The following is a 17812-nucleotide window of genomic DNA, read 5'->3' as shown; positions in this document are numbered from 1 at the left end:
TCCAGCTTTGCTGTTCCAGCTACTCCCTAGCCTCAACTCCTTCGGGCTAGCCCCCAAGTGCTCTTTTAAGAGCCAACCTCTAGACCACACCTGTCATGTTCCTGCCAGTCTGCTAGGAACTGCCTAGCCTTACACTTCAGTCAGTCCGAGTCAGGTCTTGCCTTCCCCAGCTCCAGACTCTGCCAGGCGGCACCATCAGCAGCTGTCGAGGGCTTACACCGCACAGATAGAGCCAGTCTTGTCACAGTCCAAGGGCTCACCCTTCCCAACTGTGACAGCCGAAGTCATGAGCTCAGCTGACAAGCCACCTCAGGTGGTCCAACAACAGCAGGCCCAGTAACCATAACTGATGGAAAACCTTCAGGGGATTTGTGCGCTGCTGATAGTGATATGTACTGCAGCCCTAGTGGTGCCAAGTCCTTCAGGACCTGCCCTAATGGTCCTGCCTCTGACTCCTCTCGTGCCTCTGTCTCAGGTCACAATGCCACCACACTTTGATGGAGACCTTAAGACCTGCTGGAGTTTCATTAATAAATGCTTAATGAAATTCGAACACCGCATCAACGTTACCTTCATTGTTTCTCTCCTGTCCATGCAAGCCTTGGCCTGTGTATTCACCATGTGGGAGATGGATCACCCAATTATGTCCAGCCTGGCGGACTATCTTACCCGATTCTGGCAAGTTTTTGGTGAGCCAGGCCACTCCTCCTTGGTAGTGTCCAAGCTACTGCATCTTGAACAAAGGACACTGGCCATGGAAACTTCAGTAGAACCAAGATGTCCAAGTGGCAGTGTTTTAGCAGGGTTTTGCCAGATGTATTAAGGATGAGCTTGTAGAAAGGGACCTGTCCCCCTAATCTGGATGACCTCATATCCTTTTGCATAAAGATTGACGTCCATTTCCAGGAGAGGGCCAAGGAATGTGGCAATTGTCACGTCCCTCACCTGTGACGCTCTCCCGTCGGCCTTCTTGCGCCTTAGGTCAGCTGCAGGAAGCGCTGGCCGGGAGGGGCGGTCAGACGCTGGGTTCCTGCGTCACCCCAGTGGGATTCTGTCAGCCATCTGGGCTGCTCCGGCCCTCCGCTCCGCGTCGGTAGCGGCTGGGGAATGCCGGCCATGTTGGCAGTGCCAGCGTCCCCGAAAAAAGGGACCATTTCCGGGCACGGAGCCCAAGAACATTATGGACACTCCCCGCCATGCCCGGATTGGCCGCCCGCGGCTGACGCCGCCTCCTGCTTCTGGCCGGCCAATCCGGGGCTGTTGAGTCACTGCTGAGGTTGCTCCGCCTCCTACCAGCTGTTCCCTGCTTTCCTGATGGGGAGGGCTATTTAGGAGCAGCTTTGTGGGATATTCACTGCTTCGGCTTCTACCTGTGTGGATTCCGTGGAGCTGTCATTCGTTGTTGGACTGGTCTCTGACTTGGAACTTAGCCTGGACCTGGACTTTGCTTTTGTTTGCCACCTGCCTTGGAACTTAGCCTGGATCTGGACCTTGCTTTTGTTTGCCGCCTGCCTTGGAACTTAGCCTGGACCTGGACTTGCTTTTGTTTGCCGCCTGCCTTGGAACCTGCCTTGACCTGGACTTTGCTTTTGTTACCGCCTGCCTTGGAACTTAGCCTGGACCTGGACTTTGCTTCTTTTGCCGCCTGCCTTGGAGCACTTGCTTGGACCTGGACTTTGCTCATGTCTACCATCCGCTGTTAAGCCTTTGCTCTGGTTCCGGACTGGATCCCTGGTTTATCTGCTGCTTGGTACCTGTGTCCGAATCCTGACTGGGGCCTCCGCCAGTTGCCTTTGTGGGACCCATCCAACCCTCTGGAGGAGTTCCTGCCCTGATTCTTCAGGTAAGATCAGGGTTGTCTGGCTGCTGAACTCTGTTTGGCACAGTGGCTCACCACCTGGGGTTACTGAGTTTGACAGCAATTGAGGCTGGCCCACATGGTTGGCACCCTGGTTGCAGAAGCCAATAATACCACAAGATCCTCCCCACCGTAGCTACTCTGCTGGAGGAGGTTCCAATGCATGTGGGATGCTCTTGACTCTCTGAGGAGGAGAAGTAACTCTGTAGGGTACAAAACCTCTGTTTGTATTGTGCAGGCTCAGGATATTATGCCATTAGATGTACCAAGAAACAGGGAAACTCCAAGGCCTAGGGTTGATTGGGATGGCACCCCACGGTCCACCTCGAACTACTTCAACCTCCCTCATCACCTTACCAGTCATCCTCCGGTAGGGAGACAAATGAATCCTGGTTCAGGCCTTTCTTGACTCATGGGCTGCTGGGAACTTTATGGATGAGCGGCTGATACATCAACATGGGATTCCTGTAAATATCCTCTGAAGGCCTCTTCATATCTCCTCAATCTATGGAGACCTGCTGCCTGGACACTTGACAATGATGACAACTAGCCCCACAGCTCTCCAAGTAGGCCTTCTGCACCAGGAAGCCACAGTTCTTTGTACTCCCTAAGTCAGTCAACCAAGTCATTCTGGGACTCCCTGGCTACAAAAGCATGAACCTTACTTCAACTGGCACCCTGGAGATATTTTGGCCTGGGGCCCAGCCTGCTTTCATACCTGCCTCATATCTGTGCACCCTCAGCTACCTCTGGCTAAAACCAAGCCAGGTCCACTCCTAGACCTTCACAGACAGGTTTTACAAGAAACAGGCCAAGACCCTACCTCCTCATCGAGAGAATGACTGCCCTATTGATATCTTGCCAGGTAAGATGCCACCCAAGGGCAAGGTCTATTCTCTGTTCATTACAGAGACCAAAGCTAGGAGGGAGTACATCCAGGATAATTTGTGACATGGCTTTATCTGTTCCTCTCCCTCCTCAGTGGGAGCAGGATTCTTTTTTGTGGGGAAGAAGGACGGATCCTTATGGCCATGTATTAATTATAGCGGTTTAAACGTGATCACCATCAAAACTAAATACCCCTTTCTGCTCATAGTGGAGCTGTTTGACTGGATCACCATGGAACCTATAATTTAATCTGTATTTGAGCTGGCGATGAGTGGAAAACAGCCTTCAACACACGGGATGGACATTACAAGTACCTGGTGATGCCATTTGGATTGTGTAATGCCCCTGATGTTTTCCAACACTTCATAAATAAGGTATTATGAGACCTCCTGTACTCTTGTGTCTTGCTATATCTAGATGACATCCTGGTTTTCTCTACTTCCCTGTCTGAGCACCAAATTAAAATCAAGATGGTGCTGCAGTGCCTACAGGAGAAAAGTCTAAACGCTAAGCTAGAAAAATGTTCCTTTGAGCAGATAACCCTTCCCTTTTGGGGATATATAGAGGCATATTTTCAAAGCACTTAGCCTTCCAAAGTTCTATGGAAGGCTAAATGCTTTGAAAATGAGCCCCCTAGTTTCTTCTTCCAGACTTCTGATGGACCCCAGCAAATCAGCAGCAATCCAGCACTGGTCGCAACCCACAGGCCTTAAGGCCCTTCAGAGATTCCTGGGCTTCGCCAACTATTACATAAGTACATAAGTAATGCCACACTGGGAAAAGACCAATGGTCCATCGAGCCCAGCATCCTGTCCACGACAGCGGCCAATCCATTTATTCAAAATTACTTCAGCCTTAGGGCATCTCTCACCGCCCTCATTCGCAAGGGAGCGGACATGGTGGCCCATTTAAAACGCATAGGAGAAAATATTTTTTTACTCTGTGTATAGTTAAGCTCTAGAACTCTTGCCTAGACCAAGTGGTAAAAATACTTAATGTAGCTGGGTTTAAAAAAGGTTTATACTTTCCTTGAGCAAAAGTCCATAAACACTTACTAAGGTAGATGTGGGGTTAAGCCACTGCTTATCCTTGGGATAAAGTATCATGGAATCTTGCCATTATTTGGAACTCTGCCAGGTACTTGTAACCTGGACTGGCCACTGTTGGAAACAGAATACAGGGCTAGATGCTGTTATGTTCTTTTGTTTTTATGAATACTCCCTATCTACTTGTCTTTCAGTTTACCCATTACAATTCATTGGCAATAACATTGTTCATTCACACTTCTGGAACTGTCATGCAGCCTGCTACAAAAATAGGATATTAGTTTGCAAGTATATTTCTGAAGAATTAAGTGTGTTTGAATTCTGAGGCTGATGCAGCACCCATTAGTGTAGCAGTTTGCTTGATTTTCACGTACTAATATTGCTCCTGATGCAGGAAAAAGGTTTAGCACAGGAATATCAGCATTAAACCAGTGGCAGGTAGGACTAAAGATGCAATGTAGGAGTAGAGGATTCCCCTACCTCCGATCCAAAACCCCCAAAACATTCACGGTGGCCCAAATAAGCCCTAGACTCCTCATTCATATCCCCTGACCCCAAAACCATATTGTTAGTCCAAGTGGGTCATCCCAAACCCCACACCTGATCCCATAAATGACCCTAGGGGTCCAGCTTTCCCCAATCCTGGACCACCACCCTTCTCCCCATACATCTTCAAAAGTCAGAAGGCAGGATCAATGCCTACTTACATCTGACTTCATTCCACCAGCTTGAAAATGGTTGCACCTGACCCCATGTGGTGCATTTTGGTACACACTACATGGGGTCAGTCTTCCAAATAAGGCAAAAATTGACTTTTTGGCAGACTGACTCCCATGTGGTGTATCACAAAATACACCACACAAGGTCAGGTGTTGTAAATTTTCAAGACTGTGGTGTGGAGGCAGGCGTGAATGGGTATTTCTTCTATGTCCCAGCTTTTAAAGGTGCATGTGGTGGAGGGTAGGGAGGGCGGCACTTTAAACACCACAGTCAAAAGGTGTGAGGGGGTGTGAGGTCAAGGCTCTCGGGCCACCAGGGATATTTTCGGGGCCAGGATGGGGACTCTGAATGGAGGATCTAGGAAGGCCCACTTGGGTCACCTGAAACAATGATGTGTGGGGGCGGGAGATCAGGAAACTGGGCCTATATTTGACACTAGCACAGACCTATATGTGATTGCATCTGTGCACTCTAGCCTGTTAGAACGACTTAGCTTTGCTTATGTGATCAACTCAACTTCTTTGTTGGATCCTACTTCAAAACTCCCAATGGGGACCCGATCGAGCACCAGCTTTGTCAAAGGAGAAAGCAAGAGCACTTTGTCATCTTTTCCAGGATAAAATTACAGTACAGTACATAGCTCATCGTCTTTCCACCAAAACCCACATCTCCTCTTCCTCCACTTTCTATCTCAGTTGATAACACCCTCATCCTCCTCGTCTCATCTGCCCGCAACCTCGGAGTCATCTTTGACTCCTCCCTCTCCTTCTCTGCACATATCCAGCAGACTGCCAAGACCTGCCGCTTCTTCCTCTTTAAAATCAGCAAAATTCGCCCTTTCCTCTCTGAACACACCACCCGAACTCTCGTCCATGCTCTCATTACCTCTCGCCTTGACTACTGCAACTTACTCCTCACTGGCCTCCCACTTAGCCATCTATCCCTCCTTCAATCTGTTCAGAACTCTGCGGCACGTCTCATATTCCGCCAAAACCGATTTACTCATATCACCCCTCTCCTCAGGTCACTTCACTGGCTTCCAATCAGATACCGCATTCAATTCAAGCTTCTCCTTCTTACCTACAAATGCATTCAGTCTGCTGCCCCTCACTACCTCTCCTCCCTCATCTCCCCCTATGTTCCCACCCATAACCTCCATTCACAGGACAAATCCCTCCTCTCTGTACCCTTCTCCAACACCGCCAACTCCAAGCTCCGCTCATTCTGCCTCGCCTCACCCTATGCTTGGAACAACCTTCCTGAGCCCTTATGCCAAGCCCCCTCCCTGCCCATCTTCAAGTCTTTGCTTAAAACCCACCTCTTCAATGCTGCATTCGGAACCTAACTCTTACCATTCACTAAATCCAGACTGCCCCAATTTGACCGCCCCTATCGGACTGTCCGTTCACTTGTCTCTTAGATTGTAAGCTCCTTGAGCAGGGACCGTCCCTCTGTGTTAAATTGTACAGCGCTGCGTAACCCTAGTAGCGCTTTAGAAATGTTAAGTAGTAGTAGTAGTAGTATTTTAACTGCTAAACATAGCTGGTTTGGAACTGAATATCCGAACCTAACTGGCTGTGTCACACAATATAGCTGGTTAACAGCTAGCTATTAACCGTGAATATTCAGCAGAGATAACCAGTTATCTACCGCTGAATATCCATGGTTAGGTGTTAAAATGCTATTGAATCAGCCAGGAGCTGTTTCTGGCCAGTTAAATAGTTTTGAATATTGGAATGTATATGTTTACACAAAAAACTTTGCCACTTAACAAGAATTTATTGACACGAATTGGTATTAATTAGAATTTACATGCAGAATTGTCTAAGAGTATTCTATAATGTGATGCATTTAAATTAAGTCACATAGTTGAAAAGGGGGTGTGGCCATGGGCATGGAATAGATGGGTCATGGGCTTTTCTAAAATCTATGCATGTTGTTATAGAATATACCCGGTCCGTGCCTAATTAAGGCATCGACATTTACACCAAGTTTTACTTGGCATAACTGCCCGCAACTAAATTTAGTCACTCGGACAGGCGCTTGGAGTTCTAAAAAACCGCATGGAAATTTAGGCATATTCTATAAAGTATGCCTCACTTTAGGCCTACTTTATAGAATATGCCTAGGTGTATTTTGTTTAGGCGCTGATTTTTTAGGTGCCATTTATAGAATTTAGTCTATAAGGGGCATACAAATGTGAATGCCTCATTTTACACCCTTAATTCTATAAATGGCACTTTAAACTGCACATGCAAATTTGGGCACATGCCCAATTTGAGCGCACAATTTAATCGAATAATGAGCCAATTAGTGCTGATAATTGGGAGCTAACAATTATCGATTCTAATTGGCATTAATTAAAAATTACTTGTTTAAGTATTAGATGTAGCTCCAAATAGGGGGCATGGCTATGGGAGGGACATGGGTGGATCAGGGGCATTCCCACAATTTATGCACACGGTTATAGAATAAGAGGGATCTGCACCTAATTTAGGTGCAGGGATTTACACCAAGGTTTTGCTGGTGTAAATGGTCACATCTACATGTAGTCACGATTCCTGGCACTTAGGGCTATTCTATAAATGGTGCCCAACTTTGAACGCCATTTATGGAATAGCACCAAGCACTATTTTTTTTATGCCAATCTTTAGACACCATTTGCTGAATGTACCCCACATGTACAATCTAGTATATATCATGTTAGGATTAAAAAATGTATGTAATCCTTAACCTGTCTTTGAATGATGTAAATATAAGAAGATAAGCTGCCCCACTCTTTCAGTTACAACCACAGTACTTTGAAAGTACCTGCAGGCCAGAAAATCTAATGAGCTCATGAGATTAAAAACTCAGGTATGGCCTAATTTCTTTTTTTTCTTTTTATTTGCAAAACTAATGTTTGTTTAGTTTTCTTCAGATTTAGACATTTCCATTCAGGTTGTTTTAGTCTTACATATAACCCCTAATTCTATAAAAGTCACCAAAAATTATGCATGCAAATTTGGGTGCGTGCCCAATTTGTATGTGCAATTTATTTGAATAATGAGATAATTAGTGCCAATAATTGGCTTTTTACCAAGCAATTATTGGCCCTAATTAGATGTAATTGGCATATACACACATAAATTTAGGCATGGGATCTGCACCTTAAATTTATGCATGATCTGAAAAAAGGGGTGCGGAAATAGGAGTGTCACAGGTGTAATGAAGGTGTTTCTAAAATTAATGCACATTGTTTTAGAATAACAGGGATATACGCCTAATATTGGCACATATATTTGTACTATGTTTCAGGTTGTGCAAATGGCTATGCTTAGAACCACTTGTCTTGTTTTATAGATGAGTTTTTGAAAGTTGAGGTTAGAAAATCCAATTCCTACATTCGAGATACAACTCATTTTTTGAACCGGCTATCTAATTTTGAGAATTTAGATGAGATGATGTTCATGGCAACTTTTGGCGTGTTATCTCTGTACACATCTATACCACAAGATGGGGCATTAATAGTCATTCAAGAGACCTTGGAAGATAGGGACAGACTACATATGGTCCCTACTGACTTTTTGTTAAAACTTTCACGTTTAGTCATGAAAGAAAACTTTTTCATATGCGGGGATCAGCTATATTTACAAACAAAGGGTGTAGCGATGGGTGCGACATTCGAACTCTCAGTAGCAAATCTGTATATGTCCAAATTCGAAAAAGAATGGATAAATTGTTCACCGTTTCTGCACAGTTGGTAACATGGCTGCGCTATATAGATGATATATTTGTGTTGTGGAAAAGTACTAGTGAAGAGTTAATAATGTTTTCTAGCTGGTTAAATACATGTGATCAAAACCTATCTTTCACAATGCTAATGTCAAAGGATGTGATTCATTTTCTTGATTTAGGGATTAGACAAAGTGTACATGGTTTTACCACACGTGTTTTTCATAAAGATACAGATAGAAACACGTTTCTTTCATATGAAAGTAGTCACCCTACATGCTTAAAAGATAGTCTTCCGCTATCTCAATTCTTAAGAATAAGAAGGAATTGTTCTGATATTATGGATTTCAAACAACAAGGAAAGCAATTGAGTGTTAAATTACAGCAAAGGGGTTACCCTAAAAAAGTCCTGAAAATTTCATTTAAACATGCAAGATTTTACAATAAAGATGTTTTGCTATAATAAAATGAAAAAGAGACAAATGATACTTCTGTACAAACATGTGTTTTAATACATGTGGTATTAATACTTCTAAATGTTTACGAAACAACTGGGCTATTGTTAAATTGCATCCGGCTTTTAAAGACGTTGATTTACGGATAGCCTATGCTAGAGCACGTAATCTAAAAGAATTATTATGTCCAGCAGATTTAAGGCCTATAAGTAAAAATAATCAGATAGTAGGTCATTATAAATGTTTAAAATGCTGTATCTGTGATGTTACCTTACAGGTAAAAGAATTTTAAAACCCTGTTGATGGAAAAATGTACCAGTTAAGACACTTCACGACTTGTAGAAGTGATTTTGTAATTTATGTGATTATTTATCCATGTATGAAGCTCTATGTGGGCATGACAATCCGTTGTTTAAAAATAAGATTATTAGAACATAAATCGAATATCAAATTAAAGAGATTTACAGCACCCCTTGTGGACCATTGCATGGAGTTTCAGCACCAATGTAGTGACCTGAAATGCTTTGCTATTGATCGAGAACCAGCAAGGAAATGTGGTGGAGACCGATTGTTAAGATTGCGGAGACGTGAAGCAAGATGGATTTTTACCCTAAGCACGATACAACCAGCTGGTTTGAATCGTGATTTGCAATGGAATACATTATTATAATAACTGTATCTATATTTAAGTGTATAAAGATTTTTTGATATTTTCACAAGATCAGATATTTAGTTCCGTTTTAGAGCAGATATGACGTATGTGAGATGGATCTTTAAAGCGCTCAGAGTTGGCGTCTGACGTTTAAAGCGCCGTTTTGGAGACATGAAGTGGTCTCCGATTTATACACAGGTTTTCCAAGTAAGTGCATTTTTTCTAAAAGAAATTATTAATTTGGAGGTATAGAAATGGTTAATGGAGTATCTTTTTGATTTTTAGATTTGAAGCCTGTATTGTATTTGACCCTGATGAAGCCGTTTAAAGTGGTGAAATGGGTCCCGTCGGCTGAGTCTGAGCATGGATTATAATTATGACATGTTCAACACTACTATGGCTTAAACAGGCACTTTCAAGATTCATTTAAATTTTGAATATCTGGAAGTGATATTTGAGCTCCATTGGATTCAGAGCATTTTTGAATAGTACTCTTGTTAAATTTTGAAAAGAATAAATATCTTTTTGGAGTACTTTTGCACATCTGGGATTTTGTGGAGGAACTTTCTTTTGTGTTATGCTTAAAGTTAGGCACAACTCCTGGGCATAAGCTTTATTCTATAAACTGCACCTAACTTTAAGTGCAGCTTAAAGAATAGTGCTTTTTACAGTTCTGATCTTTTTGGCGTCATATATAGAATCTAGCCCATAGTAACATAGCAGATACAGGCAGATAAAGACCTATATGGTCCATCCAGTCTGCCCAACAAAATAAACTCATAGCATAAAGTATGATGCAATACTACATATGTATACTTGATCTTGATTTGTCCTTGCCATTATTAGGGAAGAGACCATGGAAGTCTGGTCAACTACTGAAGCTGTCATTGAAGCCCTACTCCAGCCCATCCAAATTTTTCCAGCCATGATCAGGACACAGACCATAGAAGTCTGCCCAGCACTGGCTTTGCTTCCCATTTATTGGAGTTGCCATCTAAACACAGCTAAGTTTATTTGGTTCCATTCTTACTATGCATAATTCCTTTCTCTGTATCCCACATATTTTTGAATTCTGTTACTATTTTCATCTCCACCACCTCTCACAGGAGGCCATTCCAGGTATTTACCATCCTCTCCATGAAAAAGTACTTCATAATGTTATTCCTGAGTTGGCTCCCCAGCAACCTCATTTCATGTCCTCTAGTTCTATTGCCTTCCCATCTCTGGAAAAGGTCTGTTTGTATATTTGCATAAAAATCTGAATGTCTGTATCATATCATCCCTATCTCTCCTTTCCTCCAGGATATACATCTTCAGGTCATCAAATCTCTCCTCATAAATCTTGTGGCACAGACCCCATACCATTTTCATCACTTTTTTTCTGAACCTTTTCAAGTCTTTTAACATCCTTAGCAAAATACGGCCTCCAAAACTGAAAACAATACTCCTAAGTAGGGCCTCACCAATAACTGTAAGCTCTTTGAGCAGGGACTGTCCTTCTATGTTTAAATTGTACAGCGCTGCGTAACCCTAGTAGCGCTTTAGAAATGTTAGTTAGTAGTAGTAGTAGTAGTAACTTGTACAGGGGCATTCAACACCTCCTTTCTTCCGCTGGTTATACCCCTCACTATGAAGCTTAGCACCCTTCTGGCCACAGCAACCGCCTTGAAACATTGTTTGTCACCTTGAGATCCTCAGACACCATTACCCCAAGGCCATTCTCCTGAGCTGTGCTTATCAATCTCTCCTCTCCTATCTCGTACATCTCCTTTGGATTTCTGCACCCCAAGTGCACCACTCTGCACTTCTTCACATTAAATTTTAACTGCCAGACCTTTGACCATTCTTCTAATTTTTGGAGATCTCTTCTCGTGATTTCAACTCCCTTTGGGGTATCCACTCTGTTGGCAATCTTCGTGTCATCCATAAAAAGGCAAACTTGCACGAAGAGGAAAAAAAAACAGGTAGTGCATGAGACTTTGTTTTCATAAGATCAAGACTATCATTGAAATCCTCATATGCTATCAGTGCATGTGGATTACTTCAGACTGAGGAAAGGCAAGCAGCATAGTCCTGGCCCATGAATAATTGTGTCTATGGCTTTCTTCTTGCTGTGCTCTGTTTTCCTCCTCCTACCTTCGCATTCACTCCTGTCCTCATTTGCTTTCTTGTCGCTCTCTTATCTGCTGTTACCCTGAATGTTCATGTATTCTCTTCACTTACTGTAATGATTTCCTGCTGCAGAATCCCCAACTCTCAATTTTTCCTAATAAAGTGTATTCAATTAGCAGGTAACTTTTTCAGTGTGTGTGCAATCACTGTCTAATATGTAGACTGGAATGAATGAAACATTTCAGATGCAACATTTATTTTAATAAATAGGGTAATAGTTTCCATGAGTAAACCATGCATTCATTTGAATCTTACTTTGCTCATTAGCAAGAGCTTCAATGTTATGATTTACTATCCACTTGGTGAAATATTAGCAGGTGCCTTAATGCATAAGTGAAGCGAATAGGATGCTATTTACCATATACAGTAAAATGAACTAGCACCATGCTGTTAGCAACTTTTAATGAACTGATCCCTTAAAGTCTGATGCTAATGACTATTTGATGGATGTTTATATGGCTACAGTCCCTCAAATAAATGCCAAGGACAATTAGTCAAACCTAGGCTGAAGATATAGCAGCAGAATGTTTATGTGGAGGAGTGGCCTAGTGGTTAGTGCGCCAGTTTTGCAATCCAGAGTTGGCTGGTTCAAATCCCACTTCTGCTCCCTGTGATCTTGGGCAAGTCACTTAACTCTCCATTGCCTCAGGTACAAACCTAGATTGTGAGCCCCCCTGGGACAGAAAAATATCCAGAGTACCTGAATGTAACTCACCTTCACCTACTACTCAAAAAGATGTGAGCAAAATCTAAATAAATAAATATATTGGAAGATTATGGACTGCATATGATTTAAAAAGCCTTAATATAGGCAGAAGGCTCAAATGGTTTACTATAATTTAGATGTTTTTATATTTTTCCCATACTTGCTTCATCAAGCATATAATCACCAAACCACTATTTCATGTATAATGTGATAAGAAACAGCTACTGTTCACTCTTTATATTTCCTGATGATTAACTGCAGAGAACAGAGGTTCTGTACCTTTGTGCAGCCTTAGTTCTGAAATAATTTGACATGCTCCACTTCAGGTGCTACAGGAAGCATGACTGGAATAATCAATTGCTTTTCCTAGACCCTGAATTCAGAGCTGTATGCTGTTGTGTGGGGGTTCAAGTGTTAAACAAGGTGATTTTAGAAGGGTTATGTTGGAACAACAAGCGAAGTGATTAAATTTGCAGATGACACAAAACTATTCAAAGTTGTTAAAACACATGCGGACTATGGAAAATTGCAGGGAGACCTTAGGAAATTGGAAGGCTGGGCATCCAAATGGAAGATGAAATTTAATGTGGACAAATGCAAAGTGGTGCACTTTGGGAAGAATAATCCCAATCAGAGTTATCTAAAGCTAGGATCCACCTTGGGAATCGGCACACAAAAAAAAGATCTATGTGTCATTGTAGACAATATGCTGAAATCTTCTGCCCAGTGTGCAATGTTGCCAAAAAGCAAACAGAATGCTAGGAATTATTAGGAAAAGGATGGTAAATAAGACAAAGAATGCTATAATGCCTTTGTATCTCTCCATGATGCAATCTCACCTTGAGTATTGTGTTCAATTATGGTCACTGTATCTCAAAAAAGATATAGTGGGATTAGCAAAGATTCAAAGAAGAGTGACCAAAATGAAAATGATATAGGGGATGGAACTCCTCTCATATGAGAAAAGGTTAAAGAGGTTAAGGCTCTTCAGCTTGGAAAAGAGACGACTAAGGGGAGATATGACTGACGTCTACAAAATCATGAGTGATGTAGAACGAGTAGAAGTGAATTGATTTTTTACTCTTTCAAAAAGTACAAAGACTAGGGGACACTCAATGAAGTTACATGGAAATACTTTTAAAACAAATAGAAGACATATTTTTTCACTCAACGAATAGTTAAGCTCTGGAACTCATTGCTGAAGGATGTGGTAACAGTGGTTAGCATATCTGGGGTTTAAAAAAGTTTGGATAAGTTCCTGGAGGAAAAGTCTGATTGAGATAGACATGGGGATGCCCTGGGATTGGTAGTATGGAATATTGCTACCATTTGGTTTCTGCCAGGTACTTGCATTGATTGACCACTGTTGGAAATAGAATACTGGGCTAGATGGTCCATTGATCTGACTCAATATGGCTTTTCTTATATTCTTATTTTAAAAATGTGTAAATTGGCATACATGTGTAAGTAGTGAATTTAGGAAAAGAGCTCCTTGTATGTGACTGTCTCTGGGAAAAGCTGACTAAAGTAATGGATTCAAAATGCTGAGAATGACCAATGAGATAGCTCATACATATTCATTATGGTTATTCCCCAAAAAAAGTCAGCTCTTTCTCCCTTCCTTCCTTCCTTCCTTCTTTCCTCCTTACCCAGCACTCCCTCTTCCTCTCCAGTAGTATTTCCCCACCCTCTTTTGCATACCATGCTAGTGTTGACCTTAGAAATGCATAGGCTCTATATGTAGATCTTTCAAGAGGTAGTGTGTCATGATTTAACCTCTAAAACCCTTTCTGATGTTTTGGTGCCACCTCAGTAAGGCCAACACGCAATCTCTCCACTGCAAAACACTATACACAAACTTGTGCAAAACACACTCATAACCTTACCAAACCATAACAGCACTAATTCCAAGGACAGGACGAGCTACAACCTTTTGCGTGGAAAGGCAGCACTGTAATTACACCAGGCTCTAAAACACCAATACACTACCTTGTGAAAAAAAAGGGCTGCAGATACTACACACTAGCAAATTACTGCACCTTGATCACACATGAAAAACACATGACACAACAGACATGACACAAGAAACTAGAAATCAAAAAATATGAAGGCAAAATACTGAACTGGAAAGTTACCTCAAAAAGTCAGACTCAGCATGCAGCAATACTAGAGAAATTGAAACTTACATGCAAAATATCACAGATGCCTCCAGCCTTTCCCTTCCCTTCCCTCTCAGTGTCCTGCCTCGCGGAAAGAGGAAATATGTCATCAGAGGAAGGCGGGACACTGAGAGGGAAGGGAAAGGCTGGAGGCGAGCCCGCTGTGCTGCGACTTAAAAGGTTGAATCGCAGGGCGGCAGGAACGGAGAGGAGGGCTGTTGGGGAGCTGAGGGGAAGGAGGGACTGAGAACTGCCTGAAGCCGGCCCCCCCAAATTACGCCCATGGTTTATAAAATTCCCTCCTTAGCATTGCTAATCAGAATGCACTAGCTGGATAACACTTCCACACCCATTGCATGCCCCCTCCCCAAAAATTACCCCCAAAATAAGTAAATATCATGTGATTAGCACATGCTAACAGCGAAATTACTTCCTTTTTTGGCACACTACCCTTTAGTAAAAGGACCCCTAATTTTAATAATCCATTTTATGCATGTACATTGCCCAAAGATGACTTTATAAAATTACCCCGTATGTATTTTATAAAAGGTCCCCCATTCAAAGATCCCTCATTAAAATACTTGAGGGTTTTTTTTAACACTTGGACCTAAAACATCCATTTTCCAACTTAGATACTTTTTTCCAACTTAGATACCCTTTTCAAAGTTGGTCTCCATTTTTAAGTAATCAGGAACACTCTCAAGGGACTCAGGATCCAGGACATTCCGTAGTTGTTGCTCTACTGGCGTCACACTGACTAAGAATGGAGATCCTTCTCATGTGCCTCAAAAGTGCTAGTTCATGAGGGATTCTTTTCCCCACTTTTGCTTTTATGCTGTGGTATATGCACTGTTTAGTTGATCTTCTAGAGAATCTGGAGCTGCTGTTGTAATTTATATCCAAGGCCTGGTATTTCATCATCTTAGACATTTTATTGGAATCATAAAGCACTTTATAGTTCACCACTTTCTCAACCAGAAACTCATTTTTGTCAAATGTAAACCAGACTGCACAAATCCAATGACTGATATACCTGGATGCAGAGTTGGGTCCGTCTCCGTAGCCATGTCCATCAGGTCAATTGCTGAAGATCTTTGTATCTCCTTCTATCTCCCATTTTCCTCCTTTCCTATCTGCTTCCTCCTCTGCCCTTCCTTTCCACTTGTCTGTCCCCTCTCACCATGCCAAACATTTACGTGCTAAGCTTCTAGAATCATGTCAGTTACGCCCGCAACTGTAACATTTAACCACAGACATTTACACCAGCCATCAACATGGTGTAAGCGGCCATGCCAAAACGTTGACATGTAAATGCTGACTTAAAAGCTAGGATTCTATAATGGTAATTACACATATAATTGCAAATATAAAATTCATGCTTAGCATGCAGCATCAGAAAGCCTAACTTTAGGCAATTTGTAGGAAATTTACCCCAAAGTGTTCAGCTGAAAATTCATCTTAATTTAGGTGCTTAAAAGTAGGCTTATAAATTTAGGCATGTTATTCATTTGCCTAGCTTTATGAGCCTAGTGCTGAAAATCAGCACTAAGCTTGTAACATTTTTCCCTGTCCTAAATCCACCCTTGTGGCCATCCACTTTTTTATGGTATTAAATTTAGGAGTTTGGGGTGTTCAATGTGGGCTACCATTAAGATGGGTTACTTGAAGTGCAATAGAGATCCAGAGAGTTTTGCAATATCTATGTTGTTTTTATCCCAATATTTAATATGTGAAAGTTCCTTGATGTTAAAGGATTTATTTATTTATTTGTTTGTTTGTTTGTTTATTTATTTATTTATTACATTTGTATCCCACATTTTCCCACCTATTTGCAGGCTCAATGTGGCTTACATAATGCTGTAATGGTGATTGCCATTTCCGGAATGAGAAATAAAAAATGGTATTGCATTAAAATTCTTAAGTGACAGAGAGGGGCATAATCGAATATCTATGTTGGCGGCTGCGCTACAGCTGGCCGGAACCGTATTATCGAAAAAGATGGCTGGCCATCTTTTTTTTCGATAAAACGGTTTAGCCCGGCCAAATGCCTTGGAGTTCGCCAGGTTTGAGATGGCCGGGTTTGTTTTTCAGCGATAATGGAAAGTTATGTCAGCCATCTCAAACCCCAGCCAAATTCAAGGTATTTGGCTGTGGGAGAAGCCAGCATTTTTAGTGCACTGGCCCCCCTGACATGCCAGGACACCAACCAGCCACCCTAGGGGTCACTGCGGTGGCCTTCAGAAAAGCTCCCACGTGCATAGCTCCCTTACTTTGGGAGCTGAGCCCCCCAAACCCACTAACCACAAATGTACTGCACCCACTAAAATTGCTCCAGGGGCCTGCATACAGCCTCTAGGACTTATTGCTGCTGTATAACTTTGGCACACCAGTTCACACCTGAAGACTAATCTCTCTGAAAAAGACCTTTCTTGAAATAACCACGTTTACTCACAGTTAACTGCAGATCAGAGGTTGTGCCCCACTGGCAAAGAGTCCCCTGGTACTAAGATTAGCAGTAGGTCAGAGCTGGCACAATGGTGTACAATGCCCTCTTTCAGCACCATTCAAGGTAAGAACTACGTTCTGTAATGTGGGTAACACAGGAAAGGGAACTAAAACTGGCTTACAAAAATGGCCACTACCACATGGACTACAACAGGAAACAAAACAGGGCACACTCTGACCCAGTTAGCAGGGGGGGGAAGCACCACGGGAGTAGAGCCCAGTACCCTACACCCACCACAATGCATTGCTAATGTGACTCTGCAGGGCACCTAACAGAAAAGTTGTCACACTCACCCGAGAGCCACATCGCAACCAGGGAAAGGCTGTCGGAGGATACAACACATTCTGCTGTCATGGAGGTGGGTACAGCATTTGAGGCTGGCATACAGGCTGGCAAAAAAGGTTTTTAGTTTTATTTTTTTAGTATGGAAGGGGGTTGGTGACCACTGGGGGAGTATGGGGAGGTCATTCCCCATTCCTTCCAGTGGTCATCTGGTCAGTTGGGGCACCTTTTTGAGGCTTGAAAATAAAAAGGACCAAGTAAACCCCGTTTTCTATTTCTGTTGATGGTTCTCTCATTCTCCCTGTCTCCTCAGCTCGAAACCTTGGGGTCATCTTTGACTCTTCTCTCTCCTTCTCTGCTCATATCCAGCAGACCGCCAAGACCTGTCGTTTCTTTCTTTACAACATCCGTAAAATCCGCCCCTTTCTTTCCGAGCACTCTACCAAAACCCTCATCCACACCCTTGTCACCTCTTGTTTAGACTACTGCAATCTGCTTCTTGCTGGCCTCCCACTTAGTCACCTCTCCCCTCTCCAGTCGGTTCAAAACTCTGCTGCCCGTCTCATCTTCCGCCAGAGTCGCTTTACTCATACTACCCCTCTCCTCAAGACCCTTCACTGGCTCCCTATTCGTTTTCGCATCCTGTTCAAACTT

This window comes from Microcaecilia unicolor, chromosome 2 (genome assembly GCF_901765095.1).
Source record: "Microcaecilia unicolor chromosome 2, aMicUni1.1, whole genome shotgun sequence".
Taxonomy (NCBI): domain Eukaryota; kingdom Metazoa; phylum Chordata; class Amphibia; order Gymnophiona; family Siphonopidae; genus Microcaecilia; species Microcaecilia unicolor.
The sequence above is the reverse complement of the archived record's forward strand: the minus strand, read 5'-3'. Positions refer to the sequence as shown.